Here is an 18,641-nt window from a genome sequence, read left to right on the forward strand (position 1 = left end):
TAAACTTCTGTGAAGCACTTGGGGGTTCAAAGTGCTCACCTCACATCTAGATAAGTTCCTTGGGGGGTCTAGTTTCCAAAATGGGGTCACTTGTGGGGGGTTTCTACTGTTTAGCCACATCAGGGGCTCTGCAAACGCAACGTGACGCCCGCAGAGCATTCCATCAAAGTCTGCATTTCAAAACGTCACTACTTCACTTCCGAGCCCCAGCATGTGCCTAAACAGTGGTTTACCCCCACATATGGGGTATCAGCATACTCAGGAGAAACTGGACAACAACTTTTGGGGTCAAATTTCTCCTGTTACCCTTGGGAAAATAAAAAATTGCGGGCTAAATATCATTTTTGAGAAAATAATTTTTTTTTTTTTCATGGCTCTGCGTTATAAACTTCTGTGAAGCACTTGAGGGTTCAAAGTGCTCACCACACATCTAGATTAGTTCGTTTGGGGGTCTAGTTTCCAAAATGGGGTCATTTGTGGGGGATCTCCAATGTTTAGGCACACAGGGGCTCTCCAAACGCGACATGGTGTCCGCTAATGATTGGAGCTAATTTTCCATTTAAAAAGCCAAATGGCGTGCCTTCCCTTCTGAGCCCTGCTGTGCGCCCAAACAGTGGTTTACCCCCACATATGGGGTATCTTCGTACTCAGGACAAACTGGACAACAACATTTGTGGTCCTATTTCTCCTATTACCATTGGCAAAATAGGAAATTCCAGGCTAAAAAATCATTTTTGAGAAAAGAAAAATTATTTTTGATTTTCATGGCTCTGCATTATAAACTTCTGTGAAGCACCTGGGGGTTTAAAGTGCTCAGTATGCATCTAGATAAGTTCCTTGGGGGGTCTAGTTTCCAAAATGGGGTCACTAGTGGGGGAGCTCCAATGTTTAGGCACACAGGGGCTCTCCAAACGCGACATGGTGTCCGCTAACAATTGGAGCTAATTTTCCATTCAAAAAGTCAAAAGGCGCGCCTTCCCTTCCGAGCCCTGCCGTGTGCCCAAACAGTGGTTTACCCCCACATATGAGGTATCGACGTACTCAGGAGAAATTGCTCAACAAATTTTAGGATCCATTTTATCCTGTTGTCCATGTGAAAATGAAAAAATTGAGGCTAAAATAATTTTTTTGTGAAAAAAAAGTACTTTTTCATTTTTACGGATCAATTTGTGAAGCACCTGGGGGGTTAAAGGGCTCACTAGGCATCTAGATAAGTTCCTTGGGGGGTCCAGTTTCCAAAATGGGGTCACTTGTGGGGGAGCTCCAATGTTTAGGCACACAGGGTCTCTCCAAACGCGACATGGTGTCCGCTAACGATGGAGATAATTTTTCATTCTAAAAGTCAAATGGCGCTCCTTCCCTTCCGAGCCTTACCATGTGCCCAAACAGTGGTTTACCCCCACATGTGAGGTATCGGTGTACTCAGGAGAAATTGCCCAACAAATTTTAGAATCCATTTTATCCTGTTGTCCATGTGAAAATGAAAAAATTGAGGCTAAAATAATTTTTTTGTGAAAAAAAAGTACTTTTTCATTTTTACGGATCAATTTGTGAAGCACCTGGGGGGTTAAAGGGCTCACTATGCATCTAGATAAGTTCCTTGGGGCGTCTAGTTTCCAAAATGGGGTCACTTGTGGGGGAGCTCCAATGTTTAGGCACACAGGGTCTCTCCAAACGTGACATGGTGTCCGCTAAAGAGTGCAGCCAATTTTTCATTCAAAAAGTCAAATGGCGCTCCTTCCCTTCCAAGCCCTGCCGTGCGCCCAAACAGTGGTTTACCCCCACATATGAGGTATCTGTGTACTCAGGACAAATTGGACAACAACTTTCGTTGTTCAGTTTTTCCTTTTACCATTGGGAAAATAAAAAAATTGTTGCTGAAAAATCATTTTTGTGACTAAAAAGTTAAATGTTCATTTTTTCCTTCCATGTTGCTTCTGCTGCTGTGAAGCACCTGAAGAGTTAATAAACTTCTTGAATGTGGTTTTGTGCACCTTGAGGGGTGCAGTTTTTAGAATGGTGTCACTTTTGGGTATTTTCAGCCATATAGACCCCTCAAACTGACTTCAAATGTGAGGTGGTCCCTCAAAAAAATGGTTTTGTAAATTTCGTTGTAAAAATGAGAAATCGCTGGTCAAATTTTAACCCTTATAACTTCCTAGCAAAAAAAAATTTTGTTTCCAAAATTGTGCTGATGTAAAGTAGACGTGTGAGAAATGTTATTTATTAACTATTTTTTGTCACATAACTCTCTGGTTTAACAGAATAAAAATTCAAAATGTGAAAATTGCGAAATTTTCAAAATTTTCGCCAAATTTCCGTTTTTATCACAAATAAACACAGAATTTATTGACCTAAATTTACCACTAACACGAAGCCCAATATGTCACGAAAAAACAATCTCAGAACCGCTAGGATCCATTGAAGCGTTCCTGAGTTATTACCTCATAAAGGGACACTGGTCAGAATTGCAAAAAACGGCAAGGTCTTTAAGGTCAAAATAGGCTGGGTCATGAAGGGGTTAATTTTACTTTTATTGGTAATTTACCGGTAGCTGCTGCATTTTCCACCCTAGGCTTATACTCGAGTCATTAAGTTTTCCCAGTTTTTTGTGGCAAAATTAGGGGGGTCAGCTTATACTCAAGTATATATGGTATATTTGTGCACTAGAGGGTATAGAATTGTTGTGCTATCAAGTGACACCTTAAGGTGCTTTATCCTGATTCCTATTAACTGGAACCATTGAGATTCCTAAATCTTACAGAAAATGTATTATTTAATTAATACAGTATATAAATATTTTTCTTCTTGGAGATACAATAATCTCAAGCATTATTAACAAGGGCCTTACCAGACAGAATATTGTTACGCATGGGCCTTACTCAAGCAAGGTCTCATAAAACAAGAAGGTCTTTGATCAACAAGAACAACCACCCCATGCCACTTTAGACAATAACTGTTATAATTTACAAATTCTTAAAGATGTGCTTACCACAATAACCCTTTACCCTTGCAAATATGTGTGTAGAGTAGATGTATTAAACACTCAATGATCATCATTTTCTCTCGTTTCCAGTTCCCCTCCGGTTTTCATCTGACTTTCATGACTTCAATTCCAACTCCCACAGAAGTTTATTTTTGAACTAGAAGTCACTTTTTACAATTTGAGACTAAAAAGTGTCAAACAAAAAAAAAAAGGCCCAAACCAACTGTGGCATCAATGCCAAGAACTCCCTATTGTTCTCTCCCCATCTCTCTCCTATATTTACATGACTCTGCAAACTGTGATTTCTGCTCTGAAGTTTCCGTATGGATATACAATATGTCTGTACAGAACACTAATCTGCACTGGTCAGAGATGCTTCTACCACAATCAATGGTCACTTTATTAAAAACGCTCTCCCATTAAATTGTTATGTGCGTTGGCAGAGAGTGCCCAGATGTCAGCTTTGCGCAGAGGTGGGGGATATGTAGTATAGCTGGGAAGGACAATTTTAAGTCCCAGCTCTGCAGGGTATTGGCTAAATACACAGGTGGGTTTTGCTAAGAATCACGAAGTAAATTCAGGGTAGCTGACCAGTCAAGATGTGAGCTGTAGCTGAGAGACATACAGGGGTCTCTCTCTGAATGGACTGAGTGAGAAGTCAGTCAGTCAGAACAGAAGGATGCAGCAGAGGCAAATGTGTTATCTGGTGAATGCACAGTCCATGTGCACCAGACTGGACGTGTCTTGGAGCTGAAAAGTGTTGGAAAGCCATAATCCCTCTCTGAGAAGAGTCTGCATAGGCCGTGTACAGGGAACCGCAAGGATCAGTGGTTGCTAAGGATAATGGCTGTTTTATTTGACCAAGCTGGGGCTAGCCCAGTCATTTATGAGTAGCCAGGGTCTGTTCTGTTTAGTTAGCGCCTCGACAAGGCTATGCAAATTGCCTCTTCTGAGAAAAGGAGGACTTAAACTCTATAGTGCCACCTGTTGGAAGTAGCGACCCTACAAGTCACAATCAACCTTTTAACGATTTGTGCAATATGACTTAGGATAAAAGCCAAATCAGTATCTCAATTCGCAGACACGGTGTTTCGGGCTGTTGGCCCTCGTCAGTGCGAAGCATGAGAACTAATTTGGCTACGTGAGAGGCTCTGGACTGGGGTCTAAGGGGTATCATTTCTCCTTATGGAGAGTGACATACCATCTCTGGCTTGTCAAGGTAAGGAGGCTTATTCACCGTGCAATGCTCCTCTGGGAAATATAATATGCAAATTGCCTCTTCTGGGAAAAAAAGGACTTAAACTCTATAGCGCCACCTGTTGGAAGTAGCGATCCTACAAGTCACAATCAACCCTTTAACGAGTCGTGCAATATGACTTAGGATAAAAGCCAAGGCTAGGGATTTATGTTTATGATTTTATTTTGGTGCTGTGCACCTGTGGAAATAAATAAAAACTGCACGTGTTTGGACCAAACAACATTGCCTGTGTGAATGCTACCTAAAGCCTAATGCCTACCAAAGAGAATGAATCCCTATGGTATATGAACAATCTAATGGGAAAAAAGTTAATGGAAGTACTTCTTTAACCCCTTTATGTTCGATGACGGGCATAGGACGTGATGAGCAGGTGTCAGTTCCCTGTTATGAAAGGCAATTCAGAATCACAATGGATATGGAGGTCAGAGCACATACAGTGAACTGACAATAACCCAAATTAATAGAACAAGCTCTGAGACGTGGGAACTCTGCAGACCGCAATCCCTAAGCCTATCAAACCACACTAAAGGTAGCCGTGGAGCGCTCCTGACCAGAACCTAGGCGCCTCGTCACAGCCTGAGAAACTAGCTAATCCTGAAGATAGAAAAATAAGCCTACCTTGCCTCAGAGAAATTCCCCAAAGGAAAAGGCAGCCCCCCACATATAATGACTGTGAGTAAGATGAAAACACAAACATAGAGATGAAACAGATTTAGCAAAGTGAGGCCCGACTAGCTGAACAGAACGAGGATAGGGAAGATAACTTTGCGGTCAGCACAAAAACCTATAAAAAACCACGCAGAGGGGACAAAAAGACCCTCCGCACCGACTAACGGTACGGAGGTGGTCCCTCTGCGTCTCAGAGCTTCCAGCAGGTGAGAAAAACCAATAAAGCAAGCTGGACAGAAAAATAGCAACAAAATAACATAAGCAAAACTTAGCTTTGCAGAGCAGCAGGCCACAGGAATGATCCAGGGAAAAAACAAGTCCCACACTGAAACATTGACAGGAAGCATAGATCAAAGCATCAGGTGGAGTTAAGTAGAGAAGAAGCTAACGAGCTCACCAGATCACCTGAGGGAGGAAACTCAGAAGCTGCAGTACCACTTTCCTCCACAAACGGAAGATCCCAGAGAGAATCAGCCGAAGTACCACTTGTGACCACAGGAGTGAACTCTGCCACAGAATTCACAACAGTACCCCCCCCCTTGAGGAGGGGTCACCGAACCCTCACCAGAGCCCCCAGGCCAACCAGGATGAGCCACATGAAAGGCACGAACAAGATCGGGAGCATGGACATCAGAGGCAAAAACCCAGGAATTATCCTCCTGAGCATAACCCTTCCATTTAACCAGATACTGGAGTTTCCGTCTTGAAACACAAGAATCCAAAATCTTCTCCACAATATACTCCAATTCCCCCTCCACCAAAACCGGGGCAGGAGGCTCAACAGATGGAACCATAGGTGCCACGTATCTCCGCAACAATGACCTATGGAATACGTTAAGACACAGGATTAAGAACCTCAGAAATCCTATACGGACCAATAAAACGAGGTTTAAACTTAGGAGAGGAAACCTTCATAGGAATATGACGAGAAGATAACCAAACCAGATCCCCAACACGAAGTCGGGGACCCACACGGCGTCTGCGATTAGCGAAAAGTTGAGCCTTCTCCTGGGACAAGGTCAAATTGTCCACTACCTGAGTCCAAATCTGCTGCAACCTGTCCACCACAGTATCTACACCAGGACAGTCCGAAGACTCAACCTGTCCAGAAGAGAAACGAGGATGGAACCAAGAATTGCAGAAAAACGGTGAAACCAAGGTAGCCGAGCTGGCCCGATTATTAAGGGCGAACTCAGCCAAAGGCAAAAAGGACACCCAGTCATCCTGATCAGCAGAAACAAAGCACCTCAGATATGTTTCCAAGGTCTGATTGGTTCGCTCGGTCTGGCCATTAGTCTGAGGATGGAAAGCCGAGGAAAAAGACAAGTCAATGCCCATCCTACCACAAAAGGCTCGCCAAAACCTCGAAACAAACTGGGAACCTCTGTCAGAAACAATATTCTCTGGAATGCCATGCAAACAAACCACATGCTGGAGGAACAAAGGCACCAAATCAGAGGAGGAAGGCAATTTAGACAGGAGTACCAGATGGACCATCTTAGAAAAGCGATCACAGACCACCCAAATGACTGACATCTTTTGAGAAACGGGAAGGTCAGAAATAAAATCCATAGAGATATGTGTCCAAGGCCTCTTCGGGACCGGCAAGGGCAAAAGCAACCCACTGGCACGAGAACAGCAGGGCTTAGCCCGAGCACAAATCCCACAGGACTGCACAAAAGCACGCACATCCCGCGACAGAGAGGGCCACCAAAAGGATCTAGCCACTAACTCTCTGGTACCAAAGATTCCAGGATGACCAGCCAACACCGAACAATGAAGTTCAGAGATAACTCTATTCGTCCACCTATCAGGGACAAACAGTTTCTCCGCTGGGCAACGATCAGGTTTATTAGCCTGAAATTTTTGCAGCACCCGCCGCAAATCAGGGGAGATGGCAGACACAATTACTCCTTCCTTGAGGATACCCGCCGGCTCAGATAAACCCGGAGAGTCGGGTACAAAACTTCTAGACAGAGCATCCGCCTTCACATTTTTAGAGCCCGGAAGGTACGAAATCACAAAGTCAAAACAGGCAAAAAACAACGACCAACGAGCTTGTCTAGGATTCAAGCGCTTGGCAGACTCGAGATAAGTCAATTTCTTATGATCAGTCAATACCACCACGCGATGCTTAGCTCCTTCAAGTCAATGACGCCACTCCTCGAATGCCCACTTCATGGCCAGCAACTCTCGGTTGCCCACATCATAATTACGCTCAGCAGGCGAAAACTTCCTGGAAAAGAAAGCGCATGGTTTCATCACTGAGCAACCAGAACCTCTCTGCGACAAAACAGCCCCTGCTCCAATCTCAGAAGCATCAACCTCGACCTGGAACGGAAGAGAAACATCTGGTTGACACAACACAGGGGCAGAAGAAAAACGACACTTCAACTCTTGAAAAGCTTCCACAGCAGCAGAAGACCAATTGACCACATCAGCACCCTTCTTGGTCAAATCGGTCAATGGTTTAGCAATACTAGAAAAATTGCAGATGAAGCGACGATAAAAATTAGCAAAGCCCAGGAACTTTTGCAGACTTTTCAGAGATGTCGGCTGAGTCCAATCATGGATGGCTTGGACCTTAACAGGATCCATCTCGATAGTAGAAGGGGAAAAGATGAACCCCAAAAATGAAACCTTCTGCACACCAAAGAGACACTTTGATCCCTTCACAAACAAAGAATTAGCACGCAGGACCTGAAAAACCGTTCTGACCTGCTTCACATGAGACTCCCAATCATCCGAGAAGATCAAAATGTCATCCAAGTACACAATCAAGAATTTATCCAGGTACTCTCGGAAGATGTCATGCATAAAGGACTGAAACACTGATGGAGCATTGGCAAGTCTGAACGGCATCACGAGATACTCAAAATGACCCTCGGGCGTATTAAATGCAGTTTTCCATTCATCACCTTGCTTAATTCGCACCAGATTATACGCACCACGAAGATCTATCTTTGTGAACCAACTAGCCCCCTTAATCCGAGCAAACAGATCAGATAACAATGGCAAGGGGTACTGAAATTTAACCGTGATCTTATTAATAAGGCGGTAATCTATACAAGGTCTCAGCGAACCATCCTTCTTGGCTACAAAAAAGAACCCTGCTCCTAATGGCGACGATGACGGGCGAATATGCCCCTTCTCCAGGGATTCCTTCACATAACTGCGCATAGCGGTGTGCTCAGGCATGGACAAATTAAACAATCGACCTTTTGGGAATTTACTACCAGGAATCAAATTGATAGCACAATCACAATCCCTATGCGGAGGTAGGGTATTGGACTTGGGCTCATCAAATACATCCCGGTAATCAGACAAGAACTCTGGGACCTCAGAAGGAGTGGATGATGAAATTGACAGAAATGGAACATCACCATGTACCCCCTGACAACCCCAGCTGGACACCGACATGGATTTCCAATCTAATACTGGATTATGGGCTTGTAGCCATGGCAACCCCAACACGACCACATCATGCAGATTATGCAACACCAGAAAGCGAATAACCTCCTGATGTGCAGGAGCCATGCACATGGTCAGCTGGGTCCAGTATTGAGGCTTATTCTTGGCCAAAGGCGTAGCATCAATTCCTCTCAATGGAATAGGACACTGCAAGGGCTCCAAGAAAAACCCACAACGCTTAGCATATTCCAAGTCCATCAAATTCAGGGCAGCGCCTGAATCCACAAATGCCATGACAGAATATGATGACAAAGAGCAGATCAAGGTAACGGACAGAAGAAATTTTGACTACACAGTACCAATGGTGGCAGACCTAGCGAACCGCTTAGTGCGCTTAGGACAATCAAAGATAGCATGAGTGGAATCACCACAGTAGAAACACAGACCATTCAGATGTCTATGTTCTTGCCGTTCAACTCTGGTCAAGGTCCTATCACACTGCATAGGCTCAGGTTTAAGCTCAGGTAATACCGCCAAATGGTGCACAGGTTTACGCTCACGCAAGCGTCGACCGATCTGAATGGCCAAAGACATAGACTCATTCAGACCAGCAGGCATAGGAAATCCCACCATGACATCCTTAAGGGCTTCAGAGAGACCCTTTCTGAATATTGCTGCCAGCGCAGATTCATTCCATTGAGTGAGCACTGACCACTTTCTAAATTTCTGACAATATACCTCTATCTCATCCTGAGCCTGACAAAGAGCCAGCAAATTTTTCTCTGCCTGATCCACTGAATTAGGCTCATCGTACAGCAACCCAAGCGCCAGAAAAAACGCATCGATATTACTCAATGCAGGATCTCCTGACGCAAGAGAAAACGCCCAGTCCTGAGGGTCGCCGCGCAAAAAAGAAATGACGATCCTAACCTGTTGAATTGGGTCACCAGAAGAGCGAGGTTTCAAAGCCAGAAATAGTTTACAATTATTTTTGAAACTCAGAAATTTAGTTCTATCTCCAAAAAACAAATCTGGAATAGGAATTCTCGGTTCAAGCAAAGAATTCTGGACCACAAAATCTTGAATATTTTGAACTCTTGCCGTGAGCTGATCCACACATGAAGACAGACCTTTAATGTCCATTGCTACACCTGTGTCCTGAACCACCCAAATGTCTAGGGGAAAAAAAAGACAAAACACAGTGCAAAGAAAAAAAAATGGTCTCAGAACTTCTTTTTTCCCTCTATTGAGAATCATTAGCACTTTAGGCTTCCTGTACTGTTATGAAAGGCAATTCAGAATCACAATGGACATGGAGGTCAGAGCACATACAGTGAACTGACAATAACCCAAAATAATAGAACGAGCTCTGAGACGTGGGAACTCTGCAGACCGCAATCCCTAAGCCTATCAAACCACACTAAAGGTAGCCGTGGAGCGCTCCTGACCAGAACCTAGGCGCCTCGTCACAGCCTGAGAAACTAGCTAATCCTGAAGATAGAAAAATAAGCCTACCTTGCCTCAGAGAAATTCCCCAAAGGAAAAGGCAGCCCCCCACATATAATGACTGTGAGTAAGATGAAAACACAAACATAGAGATGAAACAGATTTAGCAAAGTGAGGGAAGATAACTTTGCGGTCAGCACAAAAACCTATAAAAAACCACGCAGAGGGGACAAAAAGACCCTCCGCACCGACTAACGGTACGGAGGTGGTCCCTCTGCGTCTCAGAGCTTCCAGCAGGCGAGAAAAACCAATAAAACAAGCTGGACAGAAAAATAGCAACAAAATAACATAAGCAAAACTTAGCTTTGCAGAGCAGCAGGCCACAGGAATGATCCAGGGAAAAAACAAGTCCCACACTGAAACATTGACAGGAAGCATAGATCAAAGCATCAGGTGGAGTTAAGTAGAGAAGAAGCTAACGAGCTCACCAGATCACCTGAGGGAGGAAACTCAGAAGCTGCAGTACCACTTTCCTCCACAAACGGAAGATCCCAGAGAGAATCAGCCGAAGTACCACTTGTGACCACAGGAGTGAACTCTGCCACAGAATTCACAACAGTTCCCCCACCATGTCGTGCTATGCACACCTTGATTTTACTCTGTCACTGTGTGTAACCATGCAGTGACAGTTCCATGCCGACAGCTGTCACAGACAGCTGTGCGGCACAGAAAGAGGTGCGGGGTCCCCACACCCAAATCGCTGTGATCGGTCAGTCGATGTAACTGACTGATCACTAGTGTTGAGCGATACCTTCCGATATCGGAAAGTATCGGTATCGGTTGGGATCGGCCGATATTCAAAAAATATCGGATATCGCCGATACCGATACCCGATCCCAATGCAAGTCAATGGGACCAAAATATCGGAATTAAAATAAACCCTTTCTTTCCTTGTAGGTTCATTCTACATCAAGGAAAACAACTAAGAATAATGTAGGATGTATTGTGGGAGGTGGCGGAGACATTAAAGGCAATGAGGTTTAGCCCAATCAAATAGAATAGCATGAATTTTTTTTTTTTTAAAGACGTTCGGAGTGAAAAAGATATTGAGTATGTAAATTTTTTTTTATTTTGTCAGATATTGATGTTTCACTATTCCACGCCCTTCCCCTTCTTTTTTTTCTTTTACTTTTCCCACACTTTCATCTTCATCATCATCAGCATCTTTGACATCAACTTCTTCTTCACCTTATTCATCTTCTTCTTCATCTTCTACCTATTTTTTTTTTTTTATTACATTCTTCATATTCATTTTATTCAACTATTATTATTCTTCCTATTCTACATATTCTTTTTATTCCACTGTTATTATTCTTCCTATTCTACTTCTTCATCATATTCTCATTTGTGACAGGCATTCCCGTAGTTGTTATCTATAAAAGTTGGAAGATTACACCTTCCGTTCTGCCAGTCACAAAAGTTACATTTGTCCGCGTTCAGTTTGGCCTGCAGCATCAGGCTTTATCCAGGGGCACCACGAGGAGGAACGGACTCACCCCCATACACTGCTTAGTCTTCTTCTGCATATAATTTAGATAATATCTTTTGCTCTGATATTAAGTCTTATGCTTAATGTTCTTCTGCTCTTTGTTCTGCAGCCTCTTGTTCTTCTGCTTCTCGGTCTTCCATGTCGTCGTCTCCAGGGTCGTCGTCTTCAGTGTCGTCATCTCCGCCACCGTCGTCTCCGCCGTCGTCGTCGTCGTCGTCATCGGGGTGGTCTTCCGGGTCGTCGTCATCGGGGTGGTCTTCCGGGTCGTCGACTTTAGGGTCTTAAACTTGGAAATGTAGCAGAAGGTACAAGAAGGCTGAGAAAATGCCAAGAACCAGCTGATGGAACTGGAACTCGGATGGCTACCCGAAGGTTCAAGAGCCTATGGAACTACCGAGGACCAGCTGACGTTACTGGAACCCGGTTACTAAGCAGGAGGTACCCGTGCTAAAAAGCACTACCAAGGACCGCCTGGCGTTGGCGGAACTCGGATACCCAGAAGGAGGCACCTAAGCCAAAGGCTCTGCCCGGAACCAGCTGACGTTACTGGAACCAGGATGGGGAGCAGAAGGTACAAGAGCAAAAGACACTGCCGAGAACCAGCTGACGGTACTGGAACCCGGATGGGTAGCCGAAGGTCCAAGAGCCAATGGAACTACCGAGGACCAGCTGACGTTACTGGAACCCGGTTACTAAGCAGGAGGTACCCGTGCCTGAAAGCACTACCAAGGACCACCTGACGTTGGTGGAACTTGGATACCCAGAAGGAGGCACCTAAGCCAAAGGCTCTGCCCGGAACCAGCTGACGGTACTGGAACCAGGATGGGGAGCAGAAGGTACAAGAGCAAAAGACACTGCCGAGAACCAGCTGACGGTGCTGGAACCAGGTGGTGGACCCGAAGGTCCACAGGAGAGGAGAGAACAGCTAGGCCGCGAGGCAGCCGCAGTTACCGAACCCCAACAGTCCTACAGGGGGAGCTGGGCCTACTGGCACTACAGAACCAGCCTTGACTACCAGTTCACGCAGCCCACATAGGAAGCTCCTAAACTGGAGGCACCCTGGAGTTGGCTAACCCGACCGCACCACGACGGGGCAAGCATAGGCGTCTCAGTGAGCTTGACACAACCCGGAAACAGCTGACGGTGCTGAAACCAGGGTTGGCACGAGGGAGTACCTGTGACAAGAACACTGCCGAGAACCAGCTGGCGGTGCTGGAACCCAGATGCGTTGCCCCAGTGTGCAAGAGCCAATGGCACGACCGAGGACCAGCTGGCGGTGCTGGAACCCGGTTACTAAGCTGTAGGTGCCCGCGCTTAAAAGCACTACCAAGGACCGCCTGACGTTGGCGGAACTCGGATACCCAGGAGGAGGCACCTAAGCCAAAGGCTCGGCCCGGAACCAGCTGACGGTGCTGGAACCAGGTGGTGGACCCCAAGGTCCACAGGAGAGGAGAGAACAGCTAGGCCGCGAGGCAGCCGCAGTTACCGAACCTCAACAGTCCTACAGGGGGAGCTGGGCCTACTGGCACTACAGAACCAGCCTTGACTACCAGTTCACGCAGCCCACATAGGAAGCTCCTAAACTGGAGGCACCCTGGAGTTGGCTAACCCGACCGCACCACGACGGGGCAAGCATAGGCGTCTCAGTGAGCTTGACACAACCCGGAAACAGCTGACGGTGCTGAAACCAGGCTTGGCACGAGGGAGTACCTGTGACAAGAACACTGCCGAGAACCAGCTGGCGGTGCTGGAACCCAGATGCGTTGCCCCAGTGTGCAAGAGCCAATGGCACGACCGAGTACCAGCTGGCGGTGCTGGAACCCGGTTACTAAGCTGTAGGTGCCCGCGCTTAAAAGCACTACCAAGGACCGCCTGACGTTGGCGGAACTCGGATACCCAGGAGGAGGCACCTAAGCCAAAGGCTCGGCCCGGAACCAGCTGACGGTGCTGGAACCAGGTGGTGGACCCGAAGGTCCACAGGAGAGGAGAGAACAGCTAGGCCGCGAGGCAGCCGCAGTTACCGAACCCCAACAGTCCTACAGGGGGAGCTGGGCCTACTGGCACTACAGAACCAGCCTTGACTACCAGTTCACGCAGCCCACATAGGAAGCTCCTAAACTGGAGGCACCCTGGAGTTGGCTAACCCGACCGCACCACGACGGGGCAAGCATAGGCGTCTCAGTGAGCTTGACACAACCCGGAAACAGCTGACGGTGCTGAAACCAGGCTTGGCACGAGGGAGTACCTGTGACAAGAACACTGCCGAGAACCAGCTGGCGGTGCTGGAACCCAGATGCGTTGCCCCAGTGTGCAAGAGCCAATGGCACGACCGAGGACCAGCTGGCGGTGCTGGAACCCGGTTACTAAGCTGTAGGTGCCCGCGCTTAAAAGCACTACCAAGGACCGCCTGACGTTGGCGGAACTCGGATACCCAGGAGGAGGCACCTAAGCCAAAGGCTCGGCCCGGAACCAGCTGACGGTGCTGGAACCAGGTGGTGGACCCCAAGGTCCACAGGAGAGGAGAGAACAGCTAGGCCGCAAGGCAGCCGCAGTTACCGAACCCCAACAGTCCTACAGGGGGAGCTGGGCCTACTGGCACTACAGAACCAGCCTTGACTACCAGTTCACGCAGCCCACATAGGAAGCTCCTAAACTGGAGGCACCCTGGAGTTGGCTAACCCGACCGCACCACGACGGGGCAAGCATAGGCGTCTCAGTGAGCTTGACACAACCCGGAAACAGCTGACGGTGCTGAAACCAGGCTTGGCACGAGGGAGTACCTGTGACAAGAACACTGCCGAGAACCAGCTGGCGGTGCTGGAACCCAGATGCGTTGCCCCAGTGTGCAAGAGCCAATGGCATGACCGAGGACCAGCTGGCGGTGCTGGAACCCGGTTACTAAGCTGTAGGTGCCCACGCTTAAAAGCACTACCAAGGACCGCCTGACGTTGGCGGAACTCGGATACCCAGGAGGAGGCACCTAAGCCAAAGGCTCGGCCCGGAACCAGCTGACGGTGCTGGAACCAGGTGGTGGACCCCAAGGTCCACAGGAGAGGAGAGAACAGCTAGGCCGCGAGGCAGCCGCAGTTACCGAACCCCAACAGTCCTACAGGGGGAGCTGGGCCTACTGGCACTACAGAACCAGCCTTGACTACCAGTTCACGCAGCCCAAATAGGAAGCTCCTAAACTGGAGGCACCCTGGAGTTGGCTAACCCGACCGCACCACGACGGGGCAAGCATAGGCGTCTCAGTGAGCTTGACACAACCCGGAAACAGCTGACGGTGCTGAAACCAGGCTTGGCACGAGGGAGTACCTGTGACAAGAACACTGCCGAGAACCAGCTGGCGGTGATGGAACCCAGATGCATTGCCTATTAAAGATTGTCTTCCTAGAGCCCCAACTAGCGGTGTTGGAGCTAAGGGTAAGCAGGGGGAGCAGAGTGTAGGCCGAAGCCTGCACTGGAGGCAGCTTTGTGTCTGCGTTGCGTTTGCAGGACACTTTGCCGGCTACACAGTGGGGGAACAGCTGGCGTTGCTGAACCCCACTAACACAATGGCGTGTGTTTTTCTCTGTGCAGCTAGCACTTGCGGGCAAAAACTAGCGATGTTAGAGCCCGTGTTGAAGCAGGAGGAGGAGGAGGAGAGGAGCAGAGTGTAGGCCGAAGCCTATTTGAACCAATTTCAAAGGAAACCTTTAACCCCCCCCTCAGGTGTTACAAAGTACAAGAGACACACCTTGTGCAGTATTAATGCTGCACAAGTGAAAGGTTGCTCTATTAATTTGTCTACTTGCACACGCTGAATGAAAGACGTACACAATTTAGCCCATTCTACAGTCAAACTGTAGTGGATGCGTGACTTGGCTTTTTAAGGAGACGCAGCACAGGTGTCCCAAATAACGCCTTGGTGCTTGGTGCAGCTTCCTGAGCGTTGTTATTTGCTGTACAGGAGTCTGCGCTCTTGTGTTATCCCTTGGCAATGCCCTGTTAGAGCTGCCCGTCTTATGACCTCATTTCATGTTGGCCGGTGCGGTTAACGATGGCCATAAATCCCAGACCCACAGTGCCTTTTCATAAAGTCACACTGCGGTGCTGTGATTCGTGGCCTTGAGCAGTAAATATTTTGGCCGCTCACACACGTCCTTACACCTGCTTCAGACTGGGCGGCCTCTGCTGATCCCTTCTCGCATGCCGCGGCCATGAGGCTGCACAGTCTGAAGAAGGCGGAAGGAGATGAGTTAAGACAGGTGAAGATATGCACTGCTCGTGCCCATCAATCACACCCTCGCAGTCAAAATAAGACAACGAGGAGCATTGTTTCAGGCAGGGCGGACGCACAGGCGCAACAAGCCAACCAATGATGTCAGAAGACGGGAAGCGCTACCAAGGGGAGTGCTGCGTATCATTATAAAGGAAAGTCACACCTCAGGGACAGTGGAATGGTCTCAATGAGACACATTTTGTACGTTTTGAGTTCCACGTGGGCAAGGACAAAAAGTCAGCCACCTTGTACAAATTCAGCAGTACTGCTGTACAAGGTGGCTGTTATACATAGAAACACCTGGGGGTGGGGGGCAGGCTCCCTTCAATTTCAGTTCATGTGCCTGCGTGGCGTTTGCAGGACACGTTGCCAGCTACACAGCAGGGGAACAGCTGGCGGTGCTGAACCCCACTAACACGTTGGCTGGTGATTTTCTCAGTGCAGCTAGCAGTTCCGGGCAAAAACTAGCGGTGTTAGAGCCCAGGGTCAGCAGGAGGAGGAGAGGAGCAAAGTGTAGGCCGAAGCCTGCACTGGTGGCAGCTTTTGGTCGGTTGTGCCAGCGTGGCTTGTGCTGGACACGATGCCAACTACACAGCAGGGGAACAGCTGGCGGTGCTGAACCCCACTAACACATTGACTGGTGTTTTTCTCTGTGCAGCTAGCATGTCCGGGCAGAAACTGGTGGTGTTTGAGCCCGGGGTCAGCAGGAGGAGGAGAGGAGCAGAGTGTAGGCCGAAGCCTGCACTGGTGGCAGCTTTTGGTCGGTTGTGCCAGCGTGGCTTGTGCTGGACACGATGCCAACTACACAGCAGGGGAACAGCTGGCGGTGCTGAACCCCGCTAACACATTGACTGGTGTTTTTCTCTGTGCAGCTAGCAGTTCCGGGCAAAAACTAGCGGTGTTTGAGCCCAGGGTCAGCAGGAGGAGGAGAGGAGCAGAGTGTAGGCCGAAGCCTAGTTGAACCAATTTCAAAGGTTACCTTTAACCCCCTCCCCCTCAGGTGTTGCAAGGTACAAGAGCCACACCTTGAACAGCATTAATGATGCACAAGTCAAAGGTTGCTCTATTTAATTTTGCTCCTTGCACACGCTGAATAAAACACGTACACTATTTAGCCCATTATACTGTCAAACAGTAGTGGAGGCGTGACTTGTCTTTTTAAGGAGATGCAGCACAGGTGTCAAAATTTACACCTAGCTGCTGTGCGCAGATTCCTGAGCGTTGTTATTTGCTGTACAGGAGTCTGCGCTATTGTGATCCCTTGGCCATGCGCTGTGAGCGCTTCCTGTCTTCTGACCTCATTTCATGTCGGCCGTTGCGGTTAGCGATGGACATGAATCCCAGACCCACAGTGTGTTTTCAAAAAATCACACTGCGTGGCTGGGATTCGTGGCCTTGTTCAGTAAATATGTTTGACTTTCACACATGTCCTTACACCTGCTTCAGACTGGGCGGCCTCAGCTGATCCCTTATCGCCTGCCGCGGCCATGAGGACACCCAGTCTGAAGAAGGCGGAAGGAGATGAGTGAACACAGGCAAACATATGCACTGCACATGCCCATCAATCACACCCTCGCTGTCCAAAAAAATAAGACACCGAGGGGCGTTGTTTCGAGCAGGGCAGACGCACAGGCGCAGCCAGCTAACCAATGATGTCAAAAGACGGGCAGCGCTAACAAGGGTGGTGCTGCGTATCATTAGAAAGGAAAGTCACACCTCAGGGACAGTGGAATGGTCTCAATGAGACACATTTAGTACGTGTTTAATTAAACGTGGGCAAGGAGAAAAAGTCAGCCACCTTGTACAAATGCAGCAGTACTGCTGTACAAGGTGGCTATTATACATAGAAACACCTGGGGGTGGGGGGCAGGCTCCCTTCAATTTCAGTTCATGTGCCTGCGTGGCGTTTGCAGGTCACGTTGCAAGCTACACAGCAGGGGAACAGCTGGCGTTGCTGAACCCCACTGACACATTGACTGGTGTTTTTCTCTGTGCAGATCGCATGTCCGGGCAAAAACTGGCGGTGTTAGAGCCCAGGGTCAGCAGGAGGAAGAGAGGAGCAAAGTGTAGGCCGAAGCCTGCACTGGTGGCAGCTTTTGGTCGGTTGTGCCAGCGTGGCTTGTGCTGGACACGATGCCAACTACACAGCAGGGGAACAGCTGGCGTTGCTGAACCCCACTAACACATTGACTGGTGTTTTTCTCTGTGCAGCTAGCATGTCCGGGCAGAAACTGGCGGTGTTTGAGCCCGGGGTCAGCAGGAGGAGGAGAGGAGCAGAGTGTAGGCCGAAGCCTGCACTGGTGGCAGCTTTTGGTCGGTTGTGCCAGCGTGGCTTGTGCTGGACACGATGCCAACTACACAGCAGGGGAACAGCTGGCGGTGCTGAACCCCACTAACACATTGGTGTTTTTCTCTGTGCAGCTAGCAGTTCCAGGCAGAAACTAGCGGTGTTTGAGCCCAGGGTCAGCAGGAGGAGTAGAGGAGCAGAGTGTAGGCCGAAGCCTAGTTGAACCAATTTCAAAGGTTACCTTTAACCCCCCTCAGGTGTTGAAAGGTACAAGAGCCACACCTTGTGCAGCATTAATGCTGCACAAGTAAAAGGTTGCTCTATTTAATTTGCTCCTTGCACACGCTGAATAAAACACGTACACTATTTAGCCCATTATACTGTCAAACAGTAGTGGAGGCGTGACTTGTCTTTTTAAGGAGATGCAGCACAGGTGTCAAAATTTACACCTAGCTGCTGTGCGCAGATTCCTGAGCGTTGTTATTTGCTGTACAGGAGTCTGCGCTATTGTGATCCCTTGGCCATGCGCTGTGAGCGCTTCCTGTCTTCTGACCTCATTTCATGTCGGCCGTTACGGTTAGCGATGGACATGAATCCCAGACCCACAGTGTGTTTTCAAAAAATCACACTGCATGGCTGGGATTCGTGGCCTTGTTCAGTAAATATGTTTGACGCTCACACATGTCCTTACACCTGCTTCAGACTGGGCGGCCTCAGCTGATCCCTTATCGCCTGCCGCGGCCATGAGGACACCCAGTCTGAAGAAGGCGGAAG

This window comes from Ranitomeya imitator, chromosome 6 (assembly GCF_032444005.1).
Source record: "Ranitomeya imitator isolate aRanImi1 chromosome 6, aRanImi1.pri, whole genome shotgun sequence".
In the NCBI taxonomy this organism is placed as follows: Eukaryota; Metazoa; Chordata; class Amphibia; order Anura; family Dendrobatidae; genus Ranitomeya; species Ranitomeya imitator.